Source organism: Octopus bimaculoides, chromosome 9 (assembly GCF_046866305.1).
Source record: "Octopus bimaculoides isolate indiv1 chromosome 9, ASM4686630v1, whole genome shotgun sequence".
Classification (NCBI taxonomy): Eukaryota; Metazoa; Mollusca; class Cephalopoda; order Octopoda; family Octopodidae; genus Octopus; species Octopus bimaculoides.
The window spans coordinates 73,073,511-73,087,967 of record NC_142936.1 but is presented as its reverse complement, the minus strand read 5'-3'; positions in this window follow the sequence as shown (position 1 = coordinate 73,087,967).

Here is a 14,457-nt window from a genome sequence, read left to right as displayed (position 1 = left end):
ATATATATATATATCTATATATATATATATATATATATATATAAAGATATATATATATATATGATGGACTTCTTTCAGTTTCCATCTACCAAATCCACTCACAAGGTGGCCACACAGTGAGACTAAACCCAGAACCATGTGGCTGGGAAGGTCTGCTTATATCAATATTTACATAATAAATATTAATATTTACATAAATTTCTAGGAGTATTAATAGAACATTAGTGTGTTTCGTCATACAATGAATAGCTTTGCAAGAATGCTTTTGCCATGATGAATAATATCAGGAAATATAGCATACATACAATATTTATAATTTAACTTTTACTAAATTTCTTGGTGTTTATACAGAATGATGAAATGAATAGTAATTTTCAAAAGAAAAAGGTTTATTGCCTCAAAATAGAATTAAATAAAACAAAATTCTCATTTTTATATTGGATTGGATTTCCTATGCTCAGTATACTGCAGGATGAAGGCCTCAGCATGTTCTCTCTACCAACCATGGTCTGATGTGGAGGCCGTGAATTTGAACTTGAGAGCATAATGGTTGGAGGAGTCTACTCTGGCACACTGGCTTGGCAGAGAGATGCAGTCTTTTATACTCATATCCAGGAGTAGTTAAGTTGATTACATTGACGCCAGTGCTCAACTGGTACTTATTTTATCAACTCCCGAAAGGGTGAAAGGCAAAGTCGACCTCAGAGAAATTTGAATGAGAAATGTAAAGGTGGACGAAATACTGTTAAGCATTTCGCCTGGTGTGCCAACGATTCTGCTGGCTAGCCATCTTATCTTTTTGTACATTTGCCAATATTTCCTAAATTTTATCAGCATAATCATATTCCATGCGCATTTTTCAGAAAGTTAGGATACTCATCTTGCACTTCATGTATTAACTCTCTCTCTCTCTCTCCCATGCCTATATACCATGTAAAACCTGAGTGTAGAATTCAACCAGCCAACAAACAAACATTTATGTTGGCTATTATTAAATAGATTCCCATCAAAGAGAAAGAAAAAAAGGGCAGCTATCACCTGTGAATGTTTATAGATACCGAGATTTTGTTAATTTGTTTAGGTGCCTGTCTTGTTACATGCATAGATGCCCTCTTGACTCTCCTACCCTTGGACCTAGCAGTACGATCCAAGATGTAACAGCTGAAGGAGAGAGAGAGAGAGGGACAGACAGACAGAGACAGACAGACAGACAGACAGACAGAGACAGACAGACAGACAGACAGACAGAGACAGGCAGACAGACACCAGCAATCGGTTATTACATAAGGGCAGCTAGCAGAATCGTTAGCATGCCAGGTGAAATGCTTAGCGGTATTTTGTCTGCCGTTACATTCTGAGTTCAAATTCCACCAAGGTTAACTTTGCCTTTCATCTTTTCAGGGTCGATTAAATAAGTACCAGTGACACACTGGGGTCTATGTAAACGACTTAATCCCTTTGTCTGTCCTTGTTTGTCCCCTCTATGTTTAGCCCCCTGTGGGCAATAAAGAAATAAAAACTTTAAAAATCGGTTGTTACACAGTCTCTGTTGAGTAAAAAGGAGTAACAGGAAACGAAGTAGATTTTGGACCTCCTGGTCTAGAAATTGAAACCTATGGCATTATGATCATGAACCAGATACCCTAACAATTAGGCCACATGCTTTCAATTTCCAAAAACAAAGACTGAATTGTCGAGATCGCCGGTGGCACGTGTAAAGACATTTGAACAAGATCTTTGCCAGTGCCACTGAACTGGCTCTTGTGTAGGTGGCACGTAAAATATACCATTTTGAGCGTGGCCGTTGCCAGTACCGCCTGACTGGCCCTCGTGCCGGTGGCACATAATAGCACCCACTACACGCTCGGAGTGGTTGGCGTTAGGAAGGGCATCCAGCTGTAGAAACTCTGCCAAATCAGATTGGAGTCTGGTGTAGCCATCTAGTTCACCAGTCATCAGTCAAATCGTCCAACCCATGCTAGCATGAAAAGCAGACGTTAAATGATGAGGATGATGATGATGATGATGATGATGAGAGACATATAAGAAATAAAAGTAATAAAAATGTAAGGGAATAAGAAATTATGAACGGACTGGTTCAGTCAAAGTGATTACGTGACAACATGAGAAGAATAAAGCACTGTTATAAGGAAAGGTATGTTTATATAACATTTAAATAGGTAAATTGTGTTTGCAGTATATAGCTTCTTCCGTATGACAACATAATCCAAACTAGTCTACAGTTTACTGGTGGGATTGCAAGAATCTCAAGAGAAAGGAAAGGACAAGAATGAATGGAGCTGTGCAAATTCTTTTATCCTTTTCTTTTATTCTTTTATTTGTTTCACTCATTTGAATGTGGCCATGCTGGAGCACTGCCATTAGTCAAACAAATCGACTCCAGGACTTATTCTTTGTAAGCCTAGTACTTATTCTATCGGTCTCTTTTTCCAGAGCCGGTAAGTTATGGGGACGTAAACACACCAATGTCATATGTCAAGTGATGGTGGGGGAACAAACACAGACATACAAACATATATATATATATATATATATATATATATATATATATATATATATATATATATATATATATATATATATATATATATACGATGGGCTTCTTTCAGTTTCTGTCTACCAAATCCACTCACAAGGCTTTGGTCGGTCCGAGGCTATAGTAGAAGATACTTACCCAAGGTGCCAGACAGTGGGACTGAATCCAGAACCATGTGGTTTGTAAGCAAGCTACTTACCACACAGCCACTCCTGCGCCTATGTGAACTAAATATATTTTTAAATAAAATGACCGAAATAACAAGTACAATAAGCATGTCTATACAGGGTGTTTGGGCTAAATTTGATGGCTTTTTTTTATTTCTTGTTTTTTTACTTTCAGGAACAGCTTGATATATTGATGGAAAGTCAACGGCATTGGAGAGCATAAAGATTAAAGTTGTTGTTAAAAATTAGCTAACATGGAGGACTGGAAGCCATCTGAATATTGGCAAAGAGTTAACTGTATCATGATGATTCACGCCTGGAATCAAAATGCTGACATCATGACTCCTGCTCAATGCTCTGTGAATACTGCTAAGGTTGTAAGACGTGACATGGATAGCTGCAGTGGAGATTATGAAGCTGTGGTCAGAAGGAAAGGACACAGCAAGCATCCTGTTGAAGAATTACTACGTCTTCGCCAACCCCAATTTCTGCCCTCCTAATTCACCTGACTGTAATCCTATAGATTACTATATGTGGAAAGACACCAATCACTCTACCTGCAACAGCAAAGTCGAGCTGGTGGCCAAGATCAAGGAAGTGTTTGAAGATCTTCCCTGATGGTTCCTGAGCCATCTTGAGGCTGTGGTGGAAGCTGACAGCAGATTCTTTCAGTAGTCTGCTATCTCACAGCCATAATCCAGTTGATATATTTTGATTTTCTAAAATACTTTTATTTTGGGATGGGATTCTTTCTTCATCTGCAAACTGTAAATTTTAGCCAAAACATCCTGTATGTGTGTATATATATATATATATCATCATTTTCATCTGCTAATTACTCCGGCACACAGGAGCTATAGGGATAGAGTGGGGCATGCCAACGCTAGGCCGAAACAGCTGTAAGTTTCTGTATATTCTCCAATTGCTAAATGTACTTTATATTTGTAACCTTAATTGTTAATATGGCATGGTATGTCATAAGCATCTGTATATTGTGGTTTTTGTCATTTTAGTTACAAAATAAACAAATTAATTCAATGGAATACACTGTCTGCAAGTTGATGGATACCGCATATTCTCCTCCATTTTCTTATTGCTATATATATATATATATATATATATATATATATACTAGCTTAAAAACCACCCTATTTAAGCTAGCTCCCGTGGAGAGCTCTTCATTGGGCCTTGGGCCCAACAATGACACTTCATGCATTGAGTACATATTAGATTTTATTAAACTTGACCAATATTTTTCAATTTTCATCCAAGCAATGATATAATTTGTCAACTTGGAACTTCTTACAAAGCTGCATGATAAACAACATCTTTTGTCTTCCCATTCGGGGGTCAGCACAATTTCTTTTCTGTCTAACCTCTTTCTTTCTCTCTCTCTTTCTCTCTCTCTCTCTCTCTTTCTATTGATAGTTTTCAACCATCACCATCACCAGCAGCACCACCATCGCTACCACAACTCCCATACACATACCATTCAGACTTCTGACGCCACCATCATCAATACCTTTGACTTCGCCGCCTTCCCCTCCACCACCATAACCACTGTCTTTCACATCACTTACTATCACTGTCATCCCCGACTACCTCGGCTATCACCACCACAACCGCCACCACCACCATCATCACCGTCGCCTCTGCTTCTATCACAACTACAGCTCATACTATTACTATCACCCCATTACCATCACAACCGTCAATCTACTACCATCCTCACCGTCTCTAAGCCTACTATTACTCTCACCCCATCATGAGGAATAGTAGAAGTGTCATTGAATAGTGAGAAAGGGGGTCAAAGTGTGACACACCGACACAGAAATTCGTTTTGGCATTTATGATTATTATTATTATTATTATTATTATTATATATCATCAGTGTATCATATATCAGTAAAAGAAGCACACTCTAAAGCAGCGTTTCTCAACAGGGATTCCCCGGAACCCTGGGGTTCTGCAAAAGGTTCCTAGGGGTTCCTCAAAAAAGAGTGAGATAACCTAATGCTAATTTCATATTCGTAATATTACTATACATGCACAACATATTATTAAAGCTAATTTGAAGCCTACAGATCCAATCCATCACTGAAACTAAAAATCTGTAAAACTTTCCAAAAGTTTATCATTTAAATACATACATACATACATACATACATGCATACAAACAAAAATACCCTGTTGCTGATGTTAAAATTCCAATGAAGGAACCTTGGATCTACGTAAGAAACTGGTTCTTTCTCTATTCGTAAGAAATCTTGAAATAAACTGAATAATGACATACATACATACATGCATACATACACACATGTATGTATGTATGTATAGCAGAAGCAACAGAGTGACTCAATGGCTGAGAGTTTCGTGTGTTAGCATTTATCAAATATTAAAAATATTACTAAGACATATATGTACTCATGTTTTGAGTTATGTTTTCCTGTTTGCCCTACCAAACACATATATATATATATATATTAATAAATTATAGGGTAGCAAAAAAATTTTAGAAATTTTATTTACCACCAGTGGTCTAGCGAGAGTAAAAAAACAGTCAATAGACTATGTATTATTCATTTAAAATGCAGAGATGCCTATAATAGGACATCTACTCGCTAGAAATAGCAGCAAAAGACTACATACCACAAAAATTAGGGATAATTTCGAAAGGAAATGAAAAATAAAAACTTTTACCAATCTATATTCTGTACCATGGTTTCAAGTCAATTTTAGTAAGATAAAAAATATTTATATCTTACAAGGTCGGACTATCATCAGCAGAAATGACCAGACAACATATGAAGCACGAGTCAAATAAGCAGCATGGTTCGTGTTGCTATGTCTAATTTTTCAAAATATACCGCGTATATAGATTGGTAAAAGTTTTTATTTTTCATTTCCTTTCGAAATTATCCCTAATTTTTGTGGTATGTAGTCTTTTGCTGCTATTTCTAGCGAGTAGATGTCCTACTATAGGCATCTCTGCATTTTAAATGAATAATATATATATATATATATATATATATATATATATATATATATATATATATATATATATATATATATATATATATATATATATATATATATACACTCGGTCACAAACACACAAACATACATACACACATCTGAAGGAAAAAGGGATTAAAGAATCCAGGCAACTACTTTATAAGCACTCTGTATGTATCAAACCCGGCTAACGAAATTGTACCATGAATACCACTGTCACAATAATCGACAGAGTTTGCATTGCAGCATTTTGAGCTATGCCGTTCTACTTGAAACGTTCGTAGCTTATAAATCATAAATCTCCAGTCGTTTCTTTTACACGCACACGCAGACACACGCATGCGCGCATGTGCCAATGCATACACACACATAATCACATGCTTATTAGTCTCCGGGAAAGGTTTTCCACTTGCAAAGTGAGTAATTCATATGGTTTTACATGCGACAAACTATTTATTGAAATGCTTTCTGCAATAAACACACACTTCAGATAAACGGCTGTGAGGAAGCTATAAGATGTCGCACTCAGCTCTGAGTACAACGTTTCTTATGGCGGAAACAGGAAAGTGATGTGTATGCGCGCATATGTGTATGTATGTGTGTGCATGTGAGTGTGTGTGTGTGTGTGCATGTATCTATGTTAACATGCATATATATATATGTATATATATATATATATATATATATATATATATATATATATATATATATATTCTTTTATTCTTTTCCTTGTTTCAGTCATTTGACTGCGGCCATGCTAGAGCACCTTTAGTCGGACAAATCGACCCCAGGACTTATTCTTTGTAAGCCTAGTACTTATTCTATCGGTCTCTTTGGCCGAGTCGTTAAGTTACGGGTATGTAAATACATCAATATCGGTTATGTATGTGTATATATATATATATACATATATAGGAAAAGGGAGAGGGAGAGAGAGAGAGAGAGACGCATATATGTACTCATACATATCTACATATATATATATATATATATATATATATATCTTATGTATGTATCTATGTATGCATGTGTCTGTGCGTGTGTGTATGTGTACGTACGTACGTATGTTTGTATATATATGTATGAATGTATGTATATATGTGCGTATGTATGTGTTTGCATGCATGTGTGTGCATACATTTGTATGTATAGATTAGATGCGTATGTATGTATGTATGTATGTATGTATGTATGTACGTATGTACGTTATGTTTGTAGGTATGTATGTATTAGACGATTATTTCGGCTTCGTTTCTCTTTCCTTCTTTCTGTGTATCTCTCGAACTCTTTCCTCTTTTTTCTGACTTTTTATTCGTTAATTCATGTACTTCCTTCACTCCCCGATCGATCTTACCGCCTCTACCAACCATTTAGGTTACTTCCAGTATCTTCCACTGAACTGGGAAAACTAGTCCAGATACGAAGATAAAATAAAAATAAAGTCAAATACAATAAAATTAATGCCGTTTCCTGAATTATGAACTTAAACAGGCGTCTCAGGACCACACACACGCATACACAAATACCCACACTGTTACGCGCACATACACACATATACGTATATGTATGAACGCATATACGTGAATGATTGGTATGTATGTATGTATGTATGTATGTATGTATGTATGTGTGATTAGCATGTGTGTGTATATACATATATATCTGTGTGTGTGTATTTGTGTGTGGAGTGTGTATGTGCCCACCTATCTACCTGTCTACATACATAACGTACGTATGTACATACATACATACATACATACAAACATAACGTACATACATACATACATACATACATACATACATACATACATACATACATACAAACATACATACATGCATACACATATTTCTCAGTTATAGGTTCGTAACCATTCTGGTATACCGTCTTCAACTGTTTTAGTTAAGAGTACTTATTTGACTTTGGTACATATTGTGGCGACCTCTATTGATTCGCTAAGTTGTACTTTTCAGCATAGAAAAACACATTGTGATGCATCAGTAAATAAATACACACACATCTCTGTCTGTCTGTCTGTCTGTCTGTCTGTCTGTATGTATGTATGTATGTATGTATGCATGCATGTCTGTCTGCCTGCCTGCCTATTTATCTATCTATCTATCTATCTATCTATCTATCTATCCATCTTTCTATCTCTCGAGCAATCAATCTGTCTGTCTGTCTGTTTATCTGTCTGTGGAGTTAGTATTTCTTTTACTTCATATCTGTTACGTTTCTGTGATCGATAATTAAGATCGATAAGCAACGCTAAATTCTAAATACAATTTATGAAGATCATTCGTCTAAAATAAAAGAAATACCGACTTCATGCTTCATGTTTTTCTCTGATACTAGATGAGCTCTTCATATCATGTAATGACTATGTCATAATTGTTTGAACTTCACCTGGGTCGTGTAAAAGTGGGAGTTTAACGTAGGAACCATCAAAAACAGCAACTTATACAGTAAATATAATGCATCCGTTTATACTTGTATGTATGTATGTATGTATGTATGTATGTATTATGTATGTATGTATGTATGTATGTATGTATGTGCTGTATAGTGAAACTGTAACCCTCCACCACCGGTAAAAAGTGGTAGTTGCCAGCCATTATGAATAGACCAGCAGCCGGTCGAAAAGGAAGGTCAGAAAGTGGAGAGTACGTGTAGACTGTGTTGATAGTCGGGTCTGTATTGATATAGTAATTATACTGTTATACTGAGTGGACGTTATAACTATCCAACCTTTTGAAGGTAATAACATTGTACGACTGGGAGTCGTACAATGCCAGATAGAAGCAGTCTATCGGTGACTTCGGAATTTAACAATATCTGTCAGAGCGACAACCTTCGTCAAAAGACAGATACAACAGTGGCAAAAGACTGCGTTACAACAGTAGCGACCAGGAAACACAAAAAAAAGACATTCACGCAGAAAGTTAAACTAATTCATGAGGAGAATTAAATTCCTCGACAAAAAAGCAACAAAAATCTTGTGCAAACTTACGAAAATCATAAAATATGGAAGACTTGTTGGCAGTGATAAATGAGTTGCAAAAACAGCAACAACAACAACTCAAGGAACAGTGAGAAAAACGACAAAAATTGCTGCAGCCAATGTTGCAACTAATAACCAAACCAGAGAATACATTTTCACCTGACCATGTAGCAAATTTCCTATGCGAATTCAAATATAACCCCGAAGAAGAAGTTACCTTCGAGGCTTACTTTTGAAGAGTTCAACAAAATTTTGGAAAAGAATGTCAGGATTGGACGGACGAAATGAAAACGCATCTAGTTCTAAGAAAACTAGCGACAGCAGAGCATGAGATGTATAGTAACTTCATATTGCCAAAATAAGTGTCCGACATAAATTTCACCGACACAGTTGACATTTTGTGCAAAATGTTTAGTGAAAAGAATGAAGCTAAAGTCTCTACTACTTACACACGCTTCCCATTGTTTTAGCCTTCGATTGATGTCATCCCGCTGAAGACTATTCCGTCGCAGGCTTACCCATTTGCAGCTGAGTGGACTGGAACAACGTGAAGTGAAGTGTTTTGTTCAAGAACACAACGCACCATCCGGTCTGGGAATCGAACTCATGATCAAGCAATCAGGAGTGCAATACCCTAATCAGTAGGCCACGCGCCTTCACACACACCGGAAATTACAATTCTGAAATAGTTGTGCCTATTTAACATAGTCTTGCACCCCAGTTCCATTCTCTTTTCTTTTCTCGTGGGATAGCGATCGCTATTCTGAAAGTTCGTTCAACAGAAATGCTATTGAAAGAAATGGCTTCCGACGAAACACCAACTGCTGATACACAAGTGCACTAAACAAATCAGCAATAGCCAGACATTATCCGAGTGCGTACAGAACATTTTGGAGGCGCTCATGTTTTCCACTAATTCTCTGCAAAATGCAAGAGTTGACGCATTGTTTCACGGATCCAGGGTGGAAAAAGTCACAGAAAATAGAAATTACACAACGGGAGAACCACAAGGCTGGTACAGAATTTCTTCGTGGTGTCGGCTGGAATAGAGGTCGTCTTGGTTATCAACAATAAAAATACTGAACATACACAGAATGTCACGATATCTTTAAATAAGGTGTTTTCAATCTGTACCTGTCATGTACTGTCAATAAATGACTGACTTAATGCTTTTGTTTTATTGTCTTAGTTTGCTTAAAAAAATTGAATAAAATGTGGGTTTTTTTCTTTCACGTGTGTTATGCCAACGTCTATAGACTGTGCACAAGACATATTCTGTCTGCTAATAACTGACTTAAATGTTTTTGTTAGTTTTATTACTTTAATTCGTTATAGTATTTAAATAAAATAGGCGCTGGCCTGGCTGTGTGGTATGAAGTTTACTTCCCAATGCACCAGTGAACAGCACTTTGGGCAAGTGGCTTTTATTATAGCCTCGGGTCGTCAAAAACCTTGTGAGTGGATTTGGTAGACGAGAACTGAAAGCTGCCCGTCGTATGTATGTATGTATGTATGTATGTATGTGTGTGTGTTTGTGTATGTATGTATGTATGTATGCATTATGCATGCATACATGCATATATGTATGCATGCTTGTATGTATGCATGCATGTAAATAATATATATATATATATATATATATATATATATATATATATATATATATATATACCGGAGTAAGCACATGAAATGTGCAACAAGGTGGAAAAAAGAGTACTCAAATACCAGAGGTAGAGTAATATGCTTTATTTAAAAGCAGCAGAAATATAACAAAAAAAACCGTTACTCTGAGTTTCACGTTCCCGTTCATCGGACAGTTTTAAAACTGTCCGATGAACGGGAACGTGAAACTCAGAGTAACGGTTTTTTTGTTATATTTCTGCTGCTTTTAAATAATATATATATATATATATATATATATATATATATATATATATATATATATATATATATATATATATATTATAAGTAATAATATATATATAGAAATAATACATTTCTAAATCTCTCAGAGAGATTTATGCAGTAGTGATACGATAAAGTAGTTGTATGCTGTCAACTTAATGTGACAGTCCCATGAAGGGAATAATACTACTGCTATTTAGCCCTAGGAAGCAGCACCGCTTCCTGTCGGCCTTGACACATTTCCTAAATAATAATAATAATAATAATAATAATAATAATAATAATAATATATAATTATATATATATATATATATATATATATATATGTGTGTGTGTGTGTGTGTGTGTGTGTGTGTGTGTGTGTGTGTGTGTGCATATATGGGTACAGGACATCACCAACGGTGGAAATAACTTGAAATACGCAAAGAACGAGAAAAAAATGGAAAACAGGACAAGTAAACACAGAGAAACTTCATCAGTTGCTGACTTTCTATCTACTCCTCATTTCGAGCATTCAACGACATGTATATATGTATTCTTGTGTCTTCGTATCTGTGTTTGTCCCTCACCACCGCTTGACAATCGGTGTTGGTGTGTTTACGTCCCTGTAACTTAGCGGTTCGGCAATAGATACTGACAGTGTATGTACCAGGCTTTAAAAAAAGAAAATGAATTTAAAAAATTCTTCGGTGTTGTACCCCAGCGTGGCCGCAGTCTAATGACGAGACAAGTAAAAGATAATAGATGAAATGTAACTTTTTCCTGGTTAAAATTGAAACTTCTCTGTGACTTTTTTTCCTGTGATTTTCTTTTCCAGAAACCTTATCCCACAAGCAGAAAAGTGCGAATATCTAACAATATACCAGGAGCCCAGTCTAGATTTTCGTTTGATCCAGATCTACAACTCCACCAAAGGGGCGATATGTACGAAATAGCGGCCAAACAAGCTCACTTCGCCATCTTCGAAGTTTTTCTCTACCAAATTTCATCTGCCGTGTTTGAAAGATGGCTATGTGCGTCTTGTAATTTGATTTGTAACACTATAAAGTTAGACGGCCATATAAAGCTCACTGTGAATGAATGACAATAGACATGTATCTGTGTCAGTGACATAACTAATAGGGGAGGTAGGAGATCTACACGCTCCCCCCATTGAGCACAGTTTTCAAAATTGGCGCCTTTTCAATAGTTTTCTTTTAGTTCAGTTGTGCGATTAAAGTCGAATCGTTTTTGATAATCGCATGGTCTTCGAAGAATTTACTGGTGTCATTACTTTCTTCGACTACCTTCCCGTGTTTATGAATTGTCTGCTCAATCTCCTGTGATGTGTAGGTGGCCGCTGACATCGGAAGAACTAGTACACATTCTGACGTCATAACCTCTCGATACTGGACGATCCCGCGGAGTTTCATTTTTTTCATTCACGTCACACCTATATTAGTAGTTCGAAGTGTCATATATAATGACATTGCAACTGAAACATAATATACAATTACATACGTTATAATTAATGAAATCTTTCGTATCTTACAGGAAAAATTAGTTTAGAATTGTTTGATATGTGTCACAGCGTCTTTTTTTTATATGTACTCGCTCTCGCTACATTTGGAACCTAGGTACATTACTGGTATGTGTGTGTGTGTGTGTGTGTACTGGATTTGGGGTTGTCGAAAGAGAGAGGAGTTTATTTACTTTTGTAGGGCAGGATTCGTGACAGACGAACTGTAGACAGAAACTTCGCTGCGGTCTAGCTAGGAAAACAAAAAGAACTTCCGGAAGTAGAAGGAAAACAGAAGAATGTTAACAGTGGGCGTGAAACGAATCTGAATGAACTAAACAGAAATAACTGATGACTTAAGGGATCTTTTTTAAAACGGGGGCCACATTTTTCATTAACGAAACACTTTGAAACTTGGAACACTGGTAGAATGTGTCATAAAAAACATCTTTTTCTCTTAGTCTTCTTAAAAAAAAAAGAAATCCATAAGTTATTCCATGTGAAAGTTGTCGTATTTCTGTAATTTCAACCAATCACTGACGTCCATTCAGCCGATATACATTAAGTGCCGACTACATAAACAAACGATTTTGAAACAATTAACCCTAACCCTAACCCTAGGGTTAGGGTTAGGGTTAGGGTTAAAGCAAATTTAAAATGAAAAAAGCAAATAAAACGAAGGTATGGAGATTAAATACGCTTTACATCGCTTAATCAGCCAAAGGAGTAAATATAAACAACTGAATACTTGTCAGTGATTGGGTGAAATTATCGAAATAAGACAATTTTTTACATGAAATAAATTCGAATACAAAAATATTTTTCTGTTCTATAACACAAAATAGATAAGTATACGAAGTTTGAAAGTCTTTCCGTACCAAAAACACTACGTAAAACATTAATGAAAAATGTGGCCCCCGTTTTAAAATAGATCCGACTTAAGCCCTGATGTACGTAAAGTAATAAACCTTTGGTAAATGTATTCTCGTCTCCACTAATTTGTTTGCATATAGCTTAACAAAGCTATAACTGGTGACCCCCGACGATAGCACAACAACTCCCGCTACCGAAACAAACATGGCTTGCAACAAAACAACACTGAGGCTATCACAGTTCTGGCCTCAGAAGGCTGAACTGTGGTTCGCGCAGGCGGAGCTCAATTCGATATAAACAAGGTGACGGCCGACCAAACAAAGTACTCGCACGTTGTGGCGGCACGAGACGAAGACACAGCAATGAGGGTGCTGGACATTTTAACACCACCCCCACTAACGAAAAAATACGCCATATTGAAAGATAGACTAGTGGATGCATTCCGACGCAGTGAAAGAGAAGCGGCAGCCAAGATACTGGGGGAGGAATTAGGCGATTCCAAACCTTCGGAACTAATGGACAGGATGTTGGCATTATCCCCCCCCCCCCGAGTGAGTCACCTTCCTTTTTGTTTAAAGAAATATTCCTCCGCAAGTTGCTACCCCAGGTCCAGGCCCTCATAACTCAGACCGAAATCAAGGACCTGCAGCAATTAGCAAAGGCAGCTGACAGGCATTTTTTATCCAGTGGTATCCTGGTCAACACCATAGGGTCGGCTCCGAGACGGGGTAGAGTTAAGCAAGATGACCTGTGCTTCTACCGTGCAAAGTTTGGAAAAGAGGCGACAAAGTGCAAAAAACCATGTAGCTTCAGGACCCCTTCATCAGTAGCCAGGGAAACTCCAGCGCTGGCCGCCATTGAACACCCTGGTGGCCGGCAGACATGACCAAATGCTCCTCTATGTCCGCGATCGCATCTCCGGACGCAGGGTCATCATCGACACAGGAGTAGAAGTCAGCGTGATCCCGGCGTCGGCAAGGGACCTCCGTCACGGAAAGCGGAGCCAACCTTTAACAACCGCCAACGGGTCCACAATCGAGGCATACGGTCGTCGCACCCTTTCCCTCAACATCGGCTTACGAAAATACACATGAGCATTCACCATCGCCGATGTCCATCAGCCCATAATCGGTGCAAACTTTCTTCGAGCACGCTTGCTACTGGTGGATTTGCGGGGAAGACGACTCCTCGACAACGACACGTACGCTTCCGTGCCTCTGGCAACACCTGCACATGCCGCTCCTCACATAGCAACCATCTTGCAGACCAAGAATGAATTCTCGGATCTTCTTGTAAGTCGCCTCAATCTCACCACTCCGACGTTCTCCAAGCCCACAGGGTGACACACCACATCTCCACCACCACCCCAGAGCACAGCCGCGCACGTCGTCTATCACCAGACAATCGCAAAGGCCGAGTTCGACAATATGGAGACACTGGGTA